Source organism: Caretta caretta, chromosome 3 (assembly GCF_965140235.1).
Source record: "Caretta caretta isolate rCarCar2 chromosome 3, rCarCar1.hap1, whole genome shotgun sequence".
Taxonomy (NCBI): domain Eukaryota; kingdom Metazoa; phylum Chordata; order Testudines; family Cheloniidae; genus Caretta; species Caretta caretta.
Window position 1 is genome coordinate 103,902,890 of NC_134208.1, and position 20,487 is coordinate 103,923,376.

Genomic DNA, 20,487 nt, shown 5'->3' on the forward strand with positions numbered 1-20,487 from the left:
ACAATCCCAGCAACCTTCTTCTTAAGTCATGGCTCTGAGATGCAGTCATATTGTCCAATAAACCAGTAATTCTAATTTTCAACCAAATGAACAATTCTTTCTTGATGAATAAGTATTTAAATTGTTCTGCCTGACTACAGTAAGATGGGTTAAGAGTTGTTTGATCCTACCACTCAATGGTTAATTTTTATTGTATTTTAAGCACAACAGCTATATCTTCAAAACCACACAATCAAATTGCTATACAGGTTATATATAATTGTGGTCAAAGCTCTTAAAGTTATGTTTCAGGTGAGGAAACAGAATACCACAGACAGTTCTTTAATAGAGAGCAAGCCAAAAGAGCATGTGCATTTTTTTATTTTTTTTTATGATCCCACAACTGGTCACAATATTAAATATTTAATTAATGAGTTTATCTTCATCTCTCTTTGCTCAATTTTCCCCACCTTTAAAATGGGGATAATGATGCTCACTTTTATTTGTAAAGCATTTGGAGATCTATGGGTGAAATGTGCTTACAAGAGCTAAGTATATTAATACAAGGATTTTTTTATATGTGTAGATATATATACACACTGAGAAAAACTGCAAATTTTTAGATTTAAAAAACTTTATTCAAATATGAAAAATAATAATTGGTTTTGATCAAGCACACACACATCCAGAGGAGTTGTAAATAAGGGATAAAATAAAATAAAACGCAAGAAAATAAAGGAGTGATAGACACAAAAAACTCAGTTACTTATGACATATGCATGAGATGATATTAAGTTTATGGATCATACACAAATATGATGCAACTAGTAATGCATAAATTACACAACTGTCTAAAATAAATGGTGGGGATTGAAAACTTCTCATGTTGCATGGCTCACAGACCACTGGTTGAAAACAAAGTATTTGTTTGGTTTTAAAGCACTTACACAGGTCAACTAAAGACTATCTAAACTGAGAGCTATTCAACCTGAAAAATTACATCATTTTGCTTTTTCTCTTCCCACTGACTCTCTCTAGCAGCCATATCTCAAAATGCTTATTTAATTTAATTTTATTACTTCTTGACCCCATTAATGCCTTAAAAACTAAAACTTAAATCCTAAAAAAAATCTGATTCTAGAATCTGTAATTATATTTCTTTTTGTAGCTCACAGAAAACTAGTATCCAGCCCCCCCAGAGAAAAATTTTAACATAAGAATGGCCATAGTGGATCAGATCAATGGTTCATCTAGACCAGTATCCTGTCTTGCGCCAGTGGCCAGTGCCAGATACTTCAGAGGAATGCACAGAACAGGGCAATTTATTGAGTGATCCATCACCTGTCAGCCAGTCCCAGCTTCTGGCAGTCAGAGGTTTAGGGACACCCAGAGCATGGGGTTGTGTCCCTGATCATCTTGGCCATTATCTTTGAAAACTCATGGCGATCGGGGGAAGTCCCAGACGACTGGAAAAAGGCTAATGTAGTGCCCATCTTTAAAAAAGGGAAGGAGGAGGATCCTGGGAACTACAGGCCAGTCAGCCTCACCTCAGTCCCTGGAAAAATCATGGAGCAGGTCCTCAAGGAATCAATTCTGAAGCACTCAGAGGAGAGAAAAGTGATCAGGAACAGTCAGCATGGATTCACCAAGGGCAAGTCATGCCTGACTAATCTAATTGCCTTCTATGACAAGATAACTGGTCCTGTGGATGAAGGGAAAACAGTGGACGTGTTGTTCCTTGACTTTAGCAAAGCTTTTGACATGGTCTCCCACAGTATTCTTGCCAGCAAGTTAAAGAAGTATGGATGAATGGACTATAAGGTGGATAGAAAGCTGGCTAGATTGTTGGGCTCAACAGGTAGTGATCAATGGCTCCATGTCTAGTTGGCAGCTGGTATCAAGTGGAGTGCCCCAAGGGTCAGTCCTGGGGCCGGTTTTGTTCAATATCTTCATAAATGATCTGGAGGATGGTGTGGATTGCACCCTCAGCAAGTCTGCAGATGACACTAAACTGGGAGGAGAGGTAGATACGCTGGAAGGTAGGGATAGGATACAGAGGGCCCTAGACAAATTGGAGGATTGGGCCAAAAGAAATCTGATGAGGTTCAACAAGGACAAGTGCAGAGTCCTGCACTTAGGACGGAAGAATGCCATGCACCGTTACAGACTAGGGACTGAATGGCTAGGCAGCAGTTCTGCAGAAAAGGACCTAGGGGTTACAGTGGACGAGAAGGTGGATATGAGTCAACAGTGTGCCCTTGTTGCCAAGAAGGTCAATGGCATTTTGGGATGTATAAGTAGGGGCATTGCCAGCAGATCGAGGGATGTGATCGTTCCCCTCTATTCGACACTGTAATCTGGAGTACTCATCTGGAGTACTGTGCCCAGGTTTGGGCCCCACGCTACAAGAAGGATGTGGAAAAATGGGAAAGAGTCTAGCGGAGGGCAACAAAAATGATTAGGGGACTGGAACACATGACTTATGAGGAGAGGCTGAGGGAACTGGGCATGTTTAGTCTAGGGAAGAGAAGAATGAGGGGGGATTTGATAGCTGCTTTCAACTACCTGAAAGGGGGTTCCAAAGAGGATGGCTCTAGACTGTTCTCAGTGGTAGCAGATGACAGAACAAGGAGTAATGGTCTCAAGTTGCAGTGGGGGAGATTTAGGTTGGATATTAGGAAAAACTTTTTCACTAGGAGGGTGGTGAAACACTGGAATGCGTTACCTAGGGAGGTGGTGGAATCTCCTTCCTTAGAAGTTTTTAAGGTCAGGCTTGACAAAGCCCCGGCTGGGATGATTTAATTGGGGATCAGCCCTGCTTTGAGTAGGGGGTTGGACTAGATGACCTCCTGAAGTCCCTTCCAACCCTGATATTCTATGATTCTATTCTATGATTCTAATGGCCATTGATCGACCTATGGTATGAACTTACCTAATTCTTTTTTTGAACCCAGTTATACTTTGGGCCTTCACAACATCCCCTAGCAACAAGTTCCACAGGTTGACTGTGCATTGTATGAAGGAAGTATTTCCTTATGTTTGCTTTAAAACTGTTGAGTTAACAACTTCATTGGGTGATTCCTGGTTCTTGTGTTCACTGAAGAAATAAATAACACTTCCTTATTCACTTTCTCCACAACATTCATGATTTTATAGATCTCTATCATATCCCCCTTGTTGTCTCTTTTCTAAGATGAACCGTTCCAGTCTTTTTAATCTCCCCTCTTGTGGAAGTGGTTACAAACCCCTAACCATTTCTGTTGCTCTTTCTGTACTTTTTCCAGTTCTAGCATACCTTTTTTCAGATGGGGTGACCAGAATTGCACACAGTACTGAAGTTGTGGAAGTACCATGGATTTATATACTGGCATTCTGTGTTCCCCTTATGATCTATCTACCCCTTTACTAATGGTTCCTAACATTCTATTAGCTTTTTTTGACTCCGTTACACATTGAGCTGATCTTTTCAGAGAATTGTCCACAATGACTCCAAGATCTTTTTCTTCGGTGCTAACAGCTCATTTAGATTACATTTTGTATGTATAGATGGAATTATGTAAATTACTGTACATTTATCAACACTGAATTTCATCTGTCATTTTGTTCCCCAGCCACCAGTTTTGTGAGATCCCCCTGTAATTCTCTGCAGTCCACTTTGGACTTAACTATACTGAGTCATTTTTATTGTCTGCAAACTTTGCCACCTCACTGTTTACCCGTTTCCAGATCATTTATAAAAAAATTTTTAACTACACCAGTCCCAGCACAAATCCTCAAGGGACTCCGTTATTTATCTCTCTCCACTGTGAAAAATGACCTTTTATTTCTACCCTTTGTTTTCTTTCTTTTAACCAGTTACTGATCCATGAGAGGATCTTCTCTCTTTTCCCATGACAGGCTTACTTTGCTTAAGAGCCTTTGGTGAGGAACCTTGTCAAAGGCTTTCTGAAAGTCCAAGTACAGTATATCCACTGGATCACCCTTGTCCACGTTTGTTGACTCCCTCAAAGAATTCTAATAGATTGGTGAGACATAATTTCCTTTGACTCTTCCCCATCATATCATGTTCATCTGTGTCTCTGTTTGCAATTATAGTAAAGAACAGAATTATCAGTTTCCCTGGTACTGACATTAGGCTTACTGGGCTGCAATTGCCAGTATCACCGATGGAGCCATTTTATAAAAATAGGTGTTACATTAGCTATCCTCCAGTCATCTGGTACAGAGGCTGATTAAACAATAGATTATATACCAGAGTTAGTAGTACTGCAATTTCAAATCTCAGGTCCTTCAGAACTCTTGGGTGAATACCATCTGGTCCTGGTGACTTCTTACTGTTTAATTTACCAATTTGTTCCAAAACCTCCTTTACTGATCTGTCACTTAGGCTATGTCTACACTACCATGGTAAGTCAACCTACGCAATGCAACTTCAGCTACGTGAATAATGTAGCTGGAGTCGACCTTAGGTCAAGTTACCACAGGGTCTACACCACAGGGGGTCAACAGGAGAAACTCTCCCGTCGACTTACCTTACTCTTCTCATCGGGGGTAGAATACAGGGGTCAAATACAGGGGTTGACTGAAGAACGATCTGCTGTTAATTTGGCGTGTCTTCACTAGACCCGTTAAATCAACCGCCGGTTGATCGATCTCAGAGCCTCAATCTCTGAGATGTGGTCTTAGAAAGCATAGCTCAGATCTGGGAATCTCCCTCACGTCCTCTGCAGTGAAGACCATTTTAAAGAATTCTTTTAGCATCTCCACAACAGCCTTGTCTTTCTTGAGTGCTCCTTTAGCATCTGAATCACCCAGAGGCCTCACTGATTGTTTTGCAGGCTTTCTGCTTCGGATGAACTTTTTAAAAAATTGCTATTACTTTGTGTGTCTTTTACTAGGTACTCTTCAAATTCTTTTTTGGCCAGCCTAATTATACTTTTATTCTTGACTTGCCAGAGTTTATGTTCCATTCTATTTTCCTCAGTAGGACCTGACTTCCAATTTTTTAAAGATGTCTTTTTGTCTCTAACCACCTCTTTAACTCTGCTGTTTAGAGACAGTAGCATTTTTTCATGCTCTTACTTTTTTTTTTTTGTTACATTTGGTGTGTGTGTAGACACACACATTTTGAGCCTCTATTATGGTATTTTAAAAAAAAATTCATGTAGCTTGCAGGCATTTCACTCTTGTGACTGTTCCTATTAATTTCCATTTAACTAACTACTCATTTTTGTGTTGTTCCCCTTTTTGAAGTAAAATGTTACTGTGGTTATCTTCTTTGGCATTTCCCCTGTACAAGGATGTTACATTTAATTACATTATAGTAACTATTACCAAGTGATTCAGCTATATTCACCTCTTGGACCAGAATCTGTGCGCCACTTAGGACTAAATCAAAAATTGCCTCTCCCCTTGGAGCAGCTAGTCCTGGAACCCACAAGAAGCAGTCTTTAACAGCGTCTAAACATTTTATCTCTCTATCCCGTCCTGAGGTGACATGTTCCCAGTTAATACAGGGATAACTGAAATTTCTTATTATTGGGTTTTCTATTATTGTAGCCTCTCTAATCTCCCTGAGCATTTCACAATCACCATTCTGGTCAGGTGGTCATTAATATATTACTACTGCTATACTCCTTATTCAAGCACGGAATTTCTATCCATAGAGATCCTATGGTACAGTTTGATTTATTTAAGATTTTACTATATTTGACTCTATGCTTTCTTTCACTTATAATGCCACTCCCCACCAGTGCGACCTACTCTGTCATTCCTATATATTTTATACTCTGGTATTACCGTATTCCATTGATTATCATTGTTTACCCAAGTTCTGTGATGCCTATTACATCAATATCCTCATTTACTACAAAGCTCTCAAGATCACCAATCTTACTTAGCGTTGTAGCATTTGTATACAAGCACTCATAAAATTTGTCACAATTTAGCTATCTACCATTATGTGATGTAAATTAATGGAACTCTCTTTTGTTTAACTGTTTCTTTTCCATTTCTACCTGTACTTTATAAACTTCCATCATCTCTCTTTACTAGGATATAGAGTATCTCCTTTAATAAATCCTCCCCTAAGGGATATGTCTGTCCAAACTGTGGGCACTTATGCACCTCTCAGCTTTTTAAATACTACTCTATTACCTTCTAAAATTTACATGACAACAATCTGGTTCCGTTTTGGTTTAGGTGGAGCCTATCTTTCCTGTATAAGCTCCTCATTTCCCAAAAGGATCCACAGTTCCTAATAAACCTAAATCCCTCCTCTCTACACCATTCTCAGATCCATGCATCAAGATCCTCCAGTTCTGCCTGTCTAACTGGCCCTACACGTGGAACTGCAAACATTTCAGAGAATTCTACCATGGAGGTCCTGGACTTTACTATCTTACCTAGCAGCCTATATTTAGCCTCCAGGACCTCTCTCCTACATTTCCCTATGTCATTGGTATCTACATGTACCATGACCACCTCCCCAGCACTGCATATAAGTCAATCTAGATGTCTTGAGAGGTCTACTACCTTCGTACCCCGAACGCAATTCACCATGCTGTTCTCCCAGTAATCACAAACCCAGCTATATTTCTAATAACTGAATATCCCATTACTAATACCTGTCTCTTCCCTACAACAGCGGTTCCTTCCGCTGGAGAAATATCCTCAGTGTGAGAGGATACCATGACATCCTCTGCAAGGAAGGTTCTAACTATGGGATCATTTCCCTCTGTGCCAGTTTAATGTTCTCTTTCTCAGAGACTTTCAGCCTCCTCAACAGCACAGATACTGTCAGGATGAGGGTGGGACCACTATACCGTGTCCTTGAAAGTCTTGTCTGCATACCTTGGTCTCCCTTAGCTCCCCCAGTTCGGCCACTCTGGTCTCAGGAGCCCATACTTGGTCTCTGAGGGCCATGAGCTGATTGCACCAGTTGGAACACTCTGAGTTAGTATACAGAAACAGCTCTGATTTCTAAATCTAGCTGTTTGACACAGTGAATGATAAAAACTGAAATGGGTGGGAGGACAGGAGAAAGAAACTGAAATGCCGGTGGAGAAATCAAGATAATGAACAGTAATATGTAATTTTTGGATCTATCTCGCAACCTAGTAGGGATAAGGACACAGGCTACATACCGTCTGAAATCTGAAAGTCCTGTGTTTGGAATGGTATACAGTAATTATTTCTAAACCTGAAGATTCATGAGATTTAATATTAAAAGTTTCACTGGTCTCTACGTCAAGTAGCATGTTTTTGACAACGATCCAAGGGCTAAATACCTCAAGTCCCCATGTAATTTTAATTCCCTGAATGTATTTGTCATCTGTTTCTGAGAAAGCAAACCAAATATCTTCAAACGCATTAAACAATTTAATTTCTCACTTGTCTGATAAAATTTTTCAAAACCTGAGCATTAAGATTACAATGTCTTTTTGACATGTCAAATTGTGTATTTCCACTTTGGTAGTAATGTTTAAGCACTCAAAATGGCATGCAGTAAAAACTACATTTTATATTGTAGAACAGACATCAAGTTATTCAATTAAGCTAATATGATTCCTTAGGAAGATTCTGTATATAACCAAGAAATCAGGATTGAAAGAGAGAGTTAAACCAAAGCCTAAAGCATTCATGTTGTACAATATTAGGCAGTAAGTTGGATCTAAATCTAGAAAATTGTAAGAGCTGGACAAAGAAGTGGGAACAAAATGTGAACGTCATGAAGAATTAGATGGGGAAAGTTGTCTGTTGGTTATCTCCCAAACTGTAAAAAATAATGCAATCATGTCAGCATTTACATTAAAAATAAACTTTTTAACATTGCAATACCACTTCAGTACAGGAAGCAGGTTCGGAGCAAACAACAAACACACAAATGGAACTGCAAGAAGATACCACTGTAGCACACAAATAGATATAACTTCAAACCAAGGTTACTTTATTATTTATACTGATCGGGGCACATCTGAAGCACTCTATGCACTTTAGTTGTTTATAAAAACACAATATAATAAATGGAGCAATACTGGACTGTGAGCACTTCAGGTAAGGACTGTGCCTTCTTCTCTTTTTGGAAAATACCTCACACACTGTGGACGTCAATGAAAATATATACATAAAATGTTAGCAAGAAAGTCTCCCAACTCAATACAAACAAAACTCTCTCTTCTCCTTTCTGTTCCTGTTCCCCATCAATCCACTCCCCCCAAAGGAAGGCAAGGAGAATTAATTGTCCTTGTATAGTGCCCTAGGAACAATAAGACCTTGTCTACACTAGGAAGTTTCGGCGCAGTAAAGCAGCTTTCTGCATTGTAACTCCCGAGGTGTACACACTGCCAAGGCACTTAGTGAGCAGAAACTGCACAGCTGCAGGGCTATAAAACCACCACCCCAAAGAGCGGTGTTACAGCTTTCTGTAGACACCCTGGTCGATTACAGCGCTGCAACTGGCATCCAGGAGATGTCCCACAATGCCTGTTTTTGCCTCTCTGGTTATCAGTTTGAACTCTACTGCCCTGCCCTCGGGTGACCGTGAGCCCCACCCCTTAAATTCCTTGGGAATTTTGAAAGTCCCCTTCCTGTTTGCTTGGTGATGCGTGCAGTGGTCTCGGTGCATCTTTCCAGGTGACCATGCCTATTCCACACACCAGACAATCCCACTTCGAGCAATGCCAAGCTGTAGGACCTCATCAGCATTTGGGGAGAGGAGGCTGTCCAGTCCCAGCTGTGCTCCAGCCATAGGAATTATGATACATACTGACAAAGTTCATGATGCATGACAGAAAGGGGCCATGACCAGGACACACTGCAGTGCAGGGTCAAAGTGAAGGAGCTGCTGGTTCTATAAAGAGCTGGATGCGATACTTGGTGGAGACGCCACCTCCATTGCGAAGGTCACTGTAGATACTTTGGTGGTTCATGTGCCAGTCGAGAGTGAATTGAGCCAGGAGGAGGAAATCTTGGACAAGGATGTGGAGGGAGAGGGGGACATAGAGGCAGAGGATGACTCGGAGGCTACAGATGCATGCAGCCAGGAGCTCTTCTCTATCCCGGAGGATGCTAGCCAGTCACAGCAGTCAGATTTCATGAAGCGCAAACAGGAGAGGAGGCCCCTGGTAAGTGGCTTTGATTTTGGGAATCGCTGAAGCGAATTTTGGGGGGCAGGAGGGTTGTAGAAAGAAGGCTTGTGTTTGTGTGATGCGTGTACCACCACATGCCAAGTCTTTGTGTGGCAGAACAGGGTGTTGATTGACTCTCTCACTTCACAGGAATCTGCCTCAGAGATCTACAGGAAACTCTCATGAAGATACTGGGAAATCCACAGCCACAGGTTCTTTGGCAGAGCTGCTTTGTTTCTTGCCCCATTAAGGGTAACTTTCCCGCAGCACTCTGCCATCACTGGGTTGGGGGGGACGGGACCATTGCTGCACACAGGCGAGCCGCATAAGGGCCAGGGCAGAAGCCGCAGTCTTGCAGAAGTCCCACCCTTGAATCCCTGCTCACCCTCACCAGCAAGATATCTTCCATAATGAACACAGCCTGTGGAAAATGTGGGGATAGTAATGATTATAAGGCCCCCCACCTACAGTGCTGGCTCTCCCCAAGAGCCACGTGCCCCATACGGTCCTGGAACACTGATTTCCCCTGCCCCTGCGGTTACTCACCATTCTGGGGGTCTTGTGGGTCATGTGTGCTTGCCTGGGGTCAGCCAGTTAGTGACAGGTATGTGAATAGTGGCTGAGTTTTAAATCACTGAATCAGTGGTCTGTGTGTTGCAAACAATACTGCTTCTCTAAAATGTTGCATTTTGGCTTCACAGATATGACCTTGGCAGCCCAGTCTCCCTCTTCATTATCGCCAGCTGAACGGCTGCGCAGAATTAGAAAGCGGCCACAAAGAACTAAGGAGGACTTTCTGCATGAGGTCATGATGCACTCCGTGGCCAAAAAACAAGAATTGAAGGAGTGGTAGGACAGCGAGAAGAGGGACCGAAAGGAAAACGCAGCAGGCCAGAACGAAGCTACAGAGCGGTTCTTAAACATTACGGAGCACCAAGCAGACACATTCCAGGCACCACTGGCACTGCAAAACAAGCAGCTCCACGCCCGCCCTCCCCTGCAGCCATTGTCGCAAAACTTTTTCCCATGAACCCCCCAGACACTGCCAACACACTCTTATCAACCTCCTGGCGCCAGTCTGTACCCACTGTATTCCACTCCTCCTCCATCACAGCCAGCACTGAGGATTCCCAGTACCACTGCACTCAATACCCATCCCTCTGCAATTCAGCACTGCTAAAGTGCAGTACCCACTGCACTGTACTCCAAAGGAGAAGGTTGGATATATATGATGAGACACCTGGCCATATACAAATCTTTAACCATTCCAGGACCCCACCACCTTCTGGGACCTTCCCTTCTCCCATCCCCTTCAGTGCAGATGTGTTTTTTTGTTTGTCTCTCTCCTCCGGTTGTTGTTTTTTAATAAAAGAATTGTGTTGGTTTGAAAGCAATCTTTATTCTATTAATTGAAAGCAGACAGAGCCCTGCAAAGCAACAGGCAACTTTCTTAAACCTTCATAGTGCATTGTCTGTGCCAATCAAAATCACCTCCCAGCATTACAAGCACTGCACTCCCGAGCATAGCAGCAAATATTAGTGGCTTTCAGCTTCAAATTGTTGCCTCAAGGCATCTCTGATCCTTATGGCCCCGTGCTGCGCCCCTCTAATAGCCCTGGTCTCTGGCTCTTCAAATTCAGACTCCAGGCGCTGAGCCTCAGTGGTCCAGCCCTGAGTGAAGTTTCACCCTTCCCTTCACAAATATTATGGAGCATACAGCACGCAGCTATAAGCATGGGAATATTGTCCAGCCTCTCATATAGGCAGTGCCAGCAGGCCTTTAAATGGCCAAACGCACAGTGCTGCTTGCTGCTGTCAAGGTGCCCCATGTATGGCTTCATAAGGCACAGCATTAAGGGGTAGGCGGGGTCTCCCAGGATCACAATGGGCATTTCGACATCCCCTACGGTGATCTTCTGGTCCGGGAAGGAAGTCCCTGCTTGCAGCTTCCTGTGTTCCAAAAGATGCGTGCGTCATGCACCTTTCCGGACCAGCTTGCATTAATGTCCCTGAAACGCCCATGATGATCCACAAGCACCTGGACAACCACAGAGAAATACCCCTTCCGATTAATGTACTCGGTGGCTTAGTGGTCTGGTGCCAGAATTGGAATGTGCGCGCCATCTATCGTCCCTCCGCAGTTAGGGATGCCCATTTGTGCAAAGCCATCCACAATGTCACGCACGTTGCCCAGAGTCATGGTCTTTCAGAGCAGGATGCGATTAATGGCCCTGCACACTTCCATCAACATGAGTCCAATGGTCGACTTTCCCACTCCAGACTGGTTAGCGACCAGTTTATAACCTATCATTTAAATCAGCTTCTGTACCAAATGACTGGAGGATAGCTAATGTGACACCAATTTTTAAAAAGGGCATCAGAAGTGATCCCAGCAATTACAGGCTGGTAAGCCTGACTTCAGTACCAGGCAAACCGGTTGAAACTACAGTAAAGAACAAAATGGTCAGACATATAGATGAACATAATTTGTTGGGAAAGAGTCAACATGTTTTTTGTAAAGGGAAATTATGCCTCATCAATCTACTAGAATTCTTTGAGGGGGTCAACAAGCATGTGGACAAGGGGGATCCAGAGGATATGGTGTACTTAGATTTTCAGAAAGCCTTTGACAAAGCTCCTCACCAAAGGCTCTTAAGCAAAGTAAGCTGTCATGAGATAAGAGTGAAGGTCCTCTCAAGGACTGGTAACTGGTTAAAGGACAGGAATAAACGGTCAATTTTCAGAATGGAGAGGGGTAAATAGTGGTGTCCCCCAGGGGTCTGTAGGGGGACCAGTTCTATTCAACATATTCAGAAATGATCTGGAAAAAGGGGTAAACAGTGAGGTGGTAAAATTTGCAGATGATACAAAACTACTTGAGATAGTTAAGTCCCAAGCAGACTGCGAAGAGCTACAAATGGATCTCTCAAAAATGGGTGACTGGGCATCAAAATGGCAGATGAAATTCAATGTTGCTAAATGCAAAGTAATCCACATTGGAAAACATAATCCCAACTATACATATAAAATGATGGGGTCTCAATTAGCTGTTACCACTCAAGAAAGAGATCTTGGAGTCATTGTGCTCTCTGAAGACATCCACTCACTGTGCAGCAGCAGTCAAAAAAGCTAACAGAAGGTTGGGAATCATGAAGGAAGTCATAGATAATAAGACAGAAAATATCATATTGCCTCTATATAAATCCATGGTATACCCATATCTTGCATATTACATGCAGATGTGGTCGCCCCATCTCAACAAAGATATATTGGAATTGGAAAAGGTTCAGAAAATGGCAATAGAAATTATTGGGGTATGGAAAGGCTGCCATATGAGGAGAGATAAATAAGATTGGGACTTTTCAGCTTGGAAAAGAGAGGACTAAGTGGGGATATAATTGAGGTCTATAAAATGATGACTGGTGTGGAGAAAGTAAATAAGGAACTGTTATTTCTCCTTCTCATAAGAACTAGGGTTCACCAAATTAAATTAATAGGCAGCAGGTTTAAAACAAAAAGGAAATTTTTTTTTTTTTTACAGAACACAGAGTCAACCTGCGGAACTCCTTGCCAGAGGATGTCAAGAAGGTCAAGACTATAACAGAGTTAAAAAAAGAACTAGATAAGTTCATGGAAGATGGGTCTATCAATGGCTATTAGCCAGGATGGGCAGGGATGGTGTCCCTAGCCTCTGTTTGCCAGAAGCTGGGAATGGGCGATAGGGGATGGATCACTTGATGATTGCTTGTTCTGTTCATTCCCTGTGGGGCACCTAGCACTGGCCACGGTCAGAAAACAGGATACTGGGCTCGATGGACCTTTGGTCTGACCCAGTATGGCCGTTCTTATGTTCTGGGAATTATACCAGTCAGTTTGAAAAAAGAACAGTTTGGAAAGATACTGGAATAAATTATTAAACCATAAATTTGTAAGTACAGGGAGAATATTAGGTTTATAAGGAATAGCCAGCATGGATTTGTCAAGAACAAACCATGCTAAACCAACCGAATTTCCTTCTTTGACGTGTTTAGTGGTCTTGGGGGGGGAGGGGAAGAGTAGATGTGACATATCTTGAATATAGTAAGGCTTTTGACACAGTCCCACATGACCTTCTAATAAGCAAAATAGGAAAAGTGCTCCAGATGAAATTACTATGAAGTGGATGCAAAACTGGTTGAAAGACTGTTAAAGATAAAGAGTAGTTACCAATGGTTCACTATCAAACTAGGAGAGCATATCTAATGAGGTCCAAGAAAGGTCAGTCCTGGATCCAGTCATCATGTTCCCTTTATGCTTCTGGCGTTTAGTGCAGCGACGAAGCTCCTCCACTCCTGTCTGTTTCTGGTAAGTCTTTAAATGGTTCCCCAGCTGTGCCCCAGGTTTACTATTCAATATTTCATTAATGACTTGAATAATGGGTACTGGAGAGGATGCTTATAAAATGTGCAGATAACACCAAACTAGGAGGGCTCGCAAGATTTTGGAGGACAGGACTAAAATTCAAAACAATCTTAATAAACTGAAGAACTGGTCTGAATTCAGCAAGATAAAATTCAATAAAGACAAGTGCAAAGTACTTCAGCTGGGAAGAAAAAAATCAAATGCATAGCTACAAAATGAGAAATAACTGGCTAGATGTGAGTACTACTGAAAAGGATCTGAAGGTTATAGGGAATCACAAATTGAACATGAGTCAACATCACACAGCTGCAAAAAAGGCTAATATCATCCTGAGGTGCAGTAACAGGAATGTCATATTTAAGACATGGGAGGTAATTGTCCCAATCTACTCAGCACTGGTGAGGCCTCAGCTGGAGTACTGTGTCCAGTTCTGAGCACCACATTATGGGAAAGAAGATGACAAATGGGAAATTGAGTCCAGAGGAGAGCGACAAATATGATAAAAGGTTTTGAAAACCTGACCTATGAAGAAAGGTTAAAAAACTGGGCATTTTTAGTCTTAAGAAAAGATAACTGAGGAAGGACCTGATAACAGTCTTCAAATATGTTAAGGGCTGTTACAAAGAGGATGGTGAGCAATTGTTCTCCATGATAGGAAAAGAAGTAATGGGCTTAAACTGCAGCAAGGGAGATTTAGGTTAGATATTAGGAAAACTTTCTAACTATAACAGTAGTTAAGCTCTGGAATAGGATTCAAGGGAGATTGTGGAATTCCCATTATTAGAGGTTTTTAAAAACAGATTGGACAAACACCTATCAGGGGTACTCCAGGTTTACTTGGTCTGCCTCAGCACAGGGAGCTGGACTTGACTTCTCAATGTCTTTTCCAGCCCTACATTTCTATGACTATAAGATTAAATGTTTAGGGTCTACTTTGGTAGGGTCAGATACAATGGCCCAGAATTCGATCGAGCCAAGGATCATTTTGGCAAAGGGGAAAGGTGGAATATGAAGGAGCTAGTTAGGACGCCTTGATTCTCAGGGCCAGCCTCAGCCATAATGTGAACCAAAGCAGTCCAACAGCAGGACACAGGCACAGAACCTTGCTGTACTATATTTGTACCAGCAGGGGAGTTCTCCTCCAACAAAAGAATTCTCTGCTGGATATTGAAAGCCAGATTACAGCATCTTTGCTCTGCCTGAGCAGTTCAAAGGCTCTGCCACACAGAGAATTTGGACTAATATTTACATCCTACTTGTTTCAATGGCAACTGGAAGCTGCAGTTATATCTCCTCAAACTGTTAACATCGCTGTACACAACAACAATATAGATCAAGGGTAAATTTTTCAAATGCACTTAAGTAATTTAGGAGCCTATGTTCCGTTTTCAAAAGTGTCTTAAACTCTTAAGTGCTTACAGCCAATGGGACGTCGACTTCTAAGTGTCTAAGTCAGTTTTGAAAACGAGACAAGTGCTTCTGTAAATTTTACATCAATCTATATTCCCTTTATTTTACATTTACATATGTGGGACTTCTATTTTCTACTTTTAGCAACTGTGTGTAAATGTAATGCCCTTACAGTGTGTCACACTGACTACCTTGGAGACGGAAGACCAGTTTAATCACACAACAGAGCAAGCAGCAATGCAACCTTCCTCAAACATTCAGCCTGTCTCTCTTAACCCTAACCTGGAAGGACCTCCTCTAAGAAGGAGTATGATTCAGTTTCAATGCCCTTTCAGTCCTCGGACTCTCTGCTGAGATTACCAAAAATCAGTGGCAGTTATGATAGTAGCTGTGGACATTTGTGCACTGAAAACTCAGCATCCGTTTCATAGATTCATATGATCATAGATTCACATATTCACAAATTCTAAGGTCAGAAGGGACCTCTAATCTCACCTCCTGTAGGCCATAGAACTTCCCCAAAATAATTCAGAGCACGTATTGTATTGAAAAAAATCTAATCTTGATTTGAAAATTGTCAGTGATTGTCAAATATATTCATCAGAATCCTCCTGCCAGGAAATGAAGTTAGATTCAAATAAACTACATATGGAAGATGTGAAACTGATTATTGCAAAGGATGAAGAGACCATGAGATATTTTCAGCATAGATTAATTTCTCAGTATATTTTCTGGCTTTGTTAATAGCAGGCATTTGCCATTTAAATACTTATTTAAACCTAAAACTAGAAGCCCTGCATATGTACCTTCCCATTATCTTATAAATTACATTACTGTATCTCCAGTCTAAATAAATTATGCACTTCCAATCTTTAGAAGAAACATATGCCAATACCTACCATTGATTACTCAGCACTAATGTTTAATTAAACATTCAACAATTCAGAGTATGCAGAGTTAATGCTGAAAACTGAGCTTTAATTCTGCCCATGCTTGTGACGTAAAATATGATCTCAGTATTACTATAAAATAATTTGTCAAATATAATAAACCAGAATTTCTTACACATTTATAGAGAACTCTACAGTACATGGTTTGGCGTCTCAATAAGTTCTACAGAACATGCCAAATCTGAAGATATGATTTAGTAGCTTTTAATTTATGAACATTTAAAGTTAGTAAGGTCAAAATATTAGTTCTTTTTTAAAAAAAATCAATTCAATCATTGAGAAGCCATGAATCATTTCAGCTTTGAATCAGTCTCACTTGTAGGTTCTGAATGTGTCAATTAATTTAAAAGGTGAGGAAGGATAGTCTTGTTCTTAAGCAATGGAATTGAGAACCAGATATTTTGGCTTCCATTCACAAGAACATAAGAATGGCCATTCTGGGCAAAGGCGCTGGCTTCCTCAAGGTCCCGGGGGTGCTCAACCCTCCACTCCACCTCAGGCACCACCCCCACCAGCTCCCTTCCCTCAAACTATCACCCCCGCCCAGCCCCAGGCCCCGCCCCACTCCACCCCTTCTCCTAAGCTCCCGTCTCGCCTCTTCCTGCCCCTGCTCCACCTCACTCTGCCTCCTCCTTCCCCATTCCGTCCCCTCCCACTAGTGGGCCCTGTCCCCAGCGCTTCCTGCATGTCACAGAACAGCTGACTGCACTGAGCAGAAGGCACTGGGAGGGAGGGGAAGGGGGAGTCATTGACTGGCGGGGCTGCAGGCAGATGGGAGGCACTGGGGGCGGAGCGGGGAGCTGGCTACTGATGGGTGCTAAACACCCACTAATTTTTTTCCATGGGTGCTCCAGCCCTGGAGCACCCACGGAGTCAGCATCCATGATACTGGGTGACACCAATGGTCCAAACAGCCCAATATCCTTTTGTCTGAGAGCAGTCAATGCCAGATGCTTCAAAGGGAATGAACAGAACAGAGCAATCATCCAGTCATTCATCCTCCATCATCTAGTCCCAGCATATGGCAGTCAGAGAACTATGATCACCCAGAGTATGGGGTTGCATCCCTGACCATCTTGGCTAATAAGTCATTGATGGATCTATCCTCCATGCACTTATCTAATTCTTTTTTTAAACTAGTTATAGTTTTGCCCTTCACAACATCCCCAGGCAACAATTTCCGCAGGTTGATTGTGCACTGCATGAAGAAGCACTTCTTTTTGTTTTTTTTAAACCTGATGCCAATTAATTTTATTGGGTGACCCTTGGTTCTTATGTTACGTGAGGGGGTAAATAACACTTTATTATTCACTTTCTCCATTCACCATTCGTTGCTCTGTCACAGACTTTCTATATGCCCATGAGCAAGTAGTCGTTTACACTTAAGTCTACCTGTATTGTGGCAACAGCCACCAATGATGTAAGTACTACCAGACTGTGCTCAGGTTCTATGTAACATAAATCTGCTCCAGGTCTGATTTTACAGCATCAAGAAAAAAAAGCTTTACCCTGGACTACAGTAGTGGCGCTGTACTGTTTGTAATAAGTCATTTTTTCTAGTATAGAGGCACCCTTTCTCTACTTAATATTACCCCATCTGTAAAGTGACTATGATGATAACCAAGGCCCATGTCCACAAAATCCATCCCTTGTGACAGAATGATGCTCCAGAATCCATGCTATCGTTTAAAAAAAAGTTTCTATGCCATTACTATTGTAAAAACATTCCAAACATGAGCATTGTGCAAGATAAAGGATGCAGAGATGTCAGCCTGAGTCTACGCTGTTTCACTTGTGTGACGTGTGAACTGCACCCCTTCATCTCAATGGGAAGTTTACAGGGACATCTATTCATGCAAATTTCAGTATCAATAGAGTTAACTATTTCACTGTTAATCATTATAACACCCAGCTCATGTGCATCTCCAGCAGCTTTCTCTGGGCCATAAATCTCCACTGTTTCTTACCCAACTGTAAGGACCTCCAGCTTCTTGACAACTTCCATAATATAATTATGCATTTCCCAATCAAAACTCTGCAGCACACGGAAAATTTAAAAAGAGATAATATAAAATTAAATGTTGTAACAAATTAAGAAATGGGGAATATTATATTGATTTGCTTTCATTTTTTGTTTTCGTATTTAATTAAATAAAACACTCAATTTAATATATTTGAAGCTGCCACAAAATCTCCAGTCTGCTGTACTAGAGAACTGCCGAACTCAGGAATCTTACTACACAATGCAGATCAAGATTGCCATGGGACCTTCAATGGCAATTATCTAATTTACATGGATGCATTGAGGCCCACCTAAGAGTTTGTACAATGATCTATAACCATGGTCACCAACCGGTCGATCACAATCGATTGGTCAATCCTGGAGACTCCCAGTTGATTGCAATCTCTGGCTGCAGCAGCGTCCCCAGGGCGGGGGATGGGTTCTCTGCGCGCTGCTCCTGCCTGCAAGCACTGCCCCCACAGCTCCCATTGGCCGGGAACGAGGAGCTGTGGTCAATGGGAGCTGTGGGGGAGGTGCCTGCAGAGAGGGGCAGCATGTGTAGCCACATGCCCAACCCCAGGGGCCGCAGAGTCACGTTGGCCCCTTCCGAGAGTGGTGTGGCCACATGGTGCACTACTGGCTGGCGGGGGAGTGGGAGGTGGCCCAGCTCATGATGGGGAGAAGGTTCTGATGTGCCTGAGTGGGGCCGGGGCAAGCAGGGAGCCTGCAGCCCAACCCCTAGCCCTGAGCCCCTTCCTGAAGCCAGCACCCCATACGCTATCCTGTACCCTCAACCCCCTCGACTCCCAACCCCCTGCCCCAGCCTGCCCCCCGTCCCAGAGCCAGCACCCATACCCCCTCCTGCACCCCAACCCCATGTTCCAGCCCCTGCTCCCTCCTGCACCCCAACTCCCCTCCCAGGGCCAGCACCCTGTACCTCCTCCTGCACCCCAACACTCTGCCCCAGCCCGGAGACCGCTCCTGCACCCAAACTCCCTCCCAGAGCTTGCACTCCAACCCCCTGCCCCAAGCTCATCCCGGAGCCCCCTCCTACATGCTGAACCCCTCGCGCCAGCCCAGAGCCCACTCCCCCTCCCGAACCCCAACCCCCTGGCCCAGCCCAGTGGAAGTGAGTGAGGGTAGGGGAAGAGTGAGCGGGTGGGGTGGGTCTTTGGGGAAGGGAAAGGGTAGCTCTTGGGTTGCACTTACATTCAAAAAGTGAACTTGTGCATAAAAAGGTTGTAGACCACTGCTCTACAAGTACAAGGTATTAAGGGGCAGTCAGCAATCTTGGGACTAGATCTTGGGAATAGAGCTCAAAAGTTCAGGATTCTCGACCATGAGCTCTTTATGCCTTGTGACTCAGAATTAGGAGACCACTACTACCTCATCCTCAGATTTTACAATGTCCCCTCCAGACTTCCTAAAGTATCTGAAAGGTTTGCTGAACTTAAATCTTTAAAAGTTTACGTTCTGCTGAAATATGTTTTACAATGTCCTCATCACTAGAAGGCACTTTTGACCAAGCAAGAAAACTTAAAAGCAAAGTCCACTGCACATGAGAAACAAGTACCAGTTGGAACAAATAGGATGTGGTTTTCAGACAAATATACAAAGTAGTAAAGGACTCTAGGAAAGGAAAACTTAAAACATATGAAACAGAACAGACTTTTCTATATTTGCCAAGAGGCATCAGCAGCTCTTTAAGGAGTGATAACACAAAGAGCAAAGATACACCAACTAGCTCAAACTTCACACTATAACTATATTAATGTAAAATTCTGCTTTGCAAAGAACTCTGTTTTTCTACAATTTTAACTTATACAAACTCAAAACTAAGCCATTTTTAGTAAAAGTCACAACATTGCAACCAAATACAACATTTATAAATAAGATACTTGCAATGTACAGTTGATACTACTGAACATCTGTAACTGAAAACTTTAAAATTTTAAATGGGGGCGGGGGGGGGGAGAGGCAAAGTAAGTCAGTCCCACAATATTGAGATTCAGCTATTCACAAGACATTATTGAAAACAATTCCTCAAATAAGAACACTGAGTTTTGTTTTTCTTTTTAAAAGAAAGGTTATTTCCTAAATACAAACCACAGATAGGGGTTTTCCAGGTAACTTAGGCTTATTACCAACTATTATCTTCTCTGTAAGGTTTCAATCAGTAAACATATGAAAATATTTTTTAAAATTTTTCAATGAAACTACCAGCGGGCATTTTCAGTGAAAAATGCTAAAAATGTAACTCTATGCGTGTGCCTGAATATAGGGATATTTAATTTCAAGAGTGGTAAGGTTCTGATTCAGAAGGTGATACAGGAGGGTACTGAAAACAAATTCCTGTATATTATTAGGATTAGTTTGAATTATCAGAACACACAGTAATGCAAACAGCATCCAATTTGATTTCTCCACATTACTTCCAGCAACAACTTATGTCTTGAACAGTTCATTACTGTGCAGTATTATAGCCAGAGTCAATAGCATCCCTTATTATCAAAGTTGTCCAACACTTCCAAGTACATGACCCTGTTTTCTGTTTCTTATAACTTCGCCGAATTTCAACTGTTTAGGCAAAAAACTGCCATGTCAGGTGTCTGCCTCA

At 42.3% G+C, this 20,487-nt stretch overlaps 1 protein-coding gene across 3 annotated transcripts in view; it reads right to left on the bottom strand.

The window, feature by feature from the left end:
- HBS1L (HBS1 like translational GTPase) overlaps positions 1-20,487 on the bottom strand; it is a 127,892-nt gene that overhangs the window by 36,815 nt on the left and 70,590 nt on the right. The gene's annotated exons all lie outside the window — the stretch shown is intronic.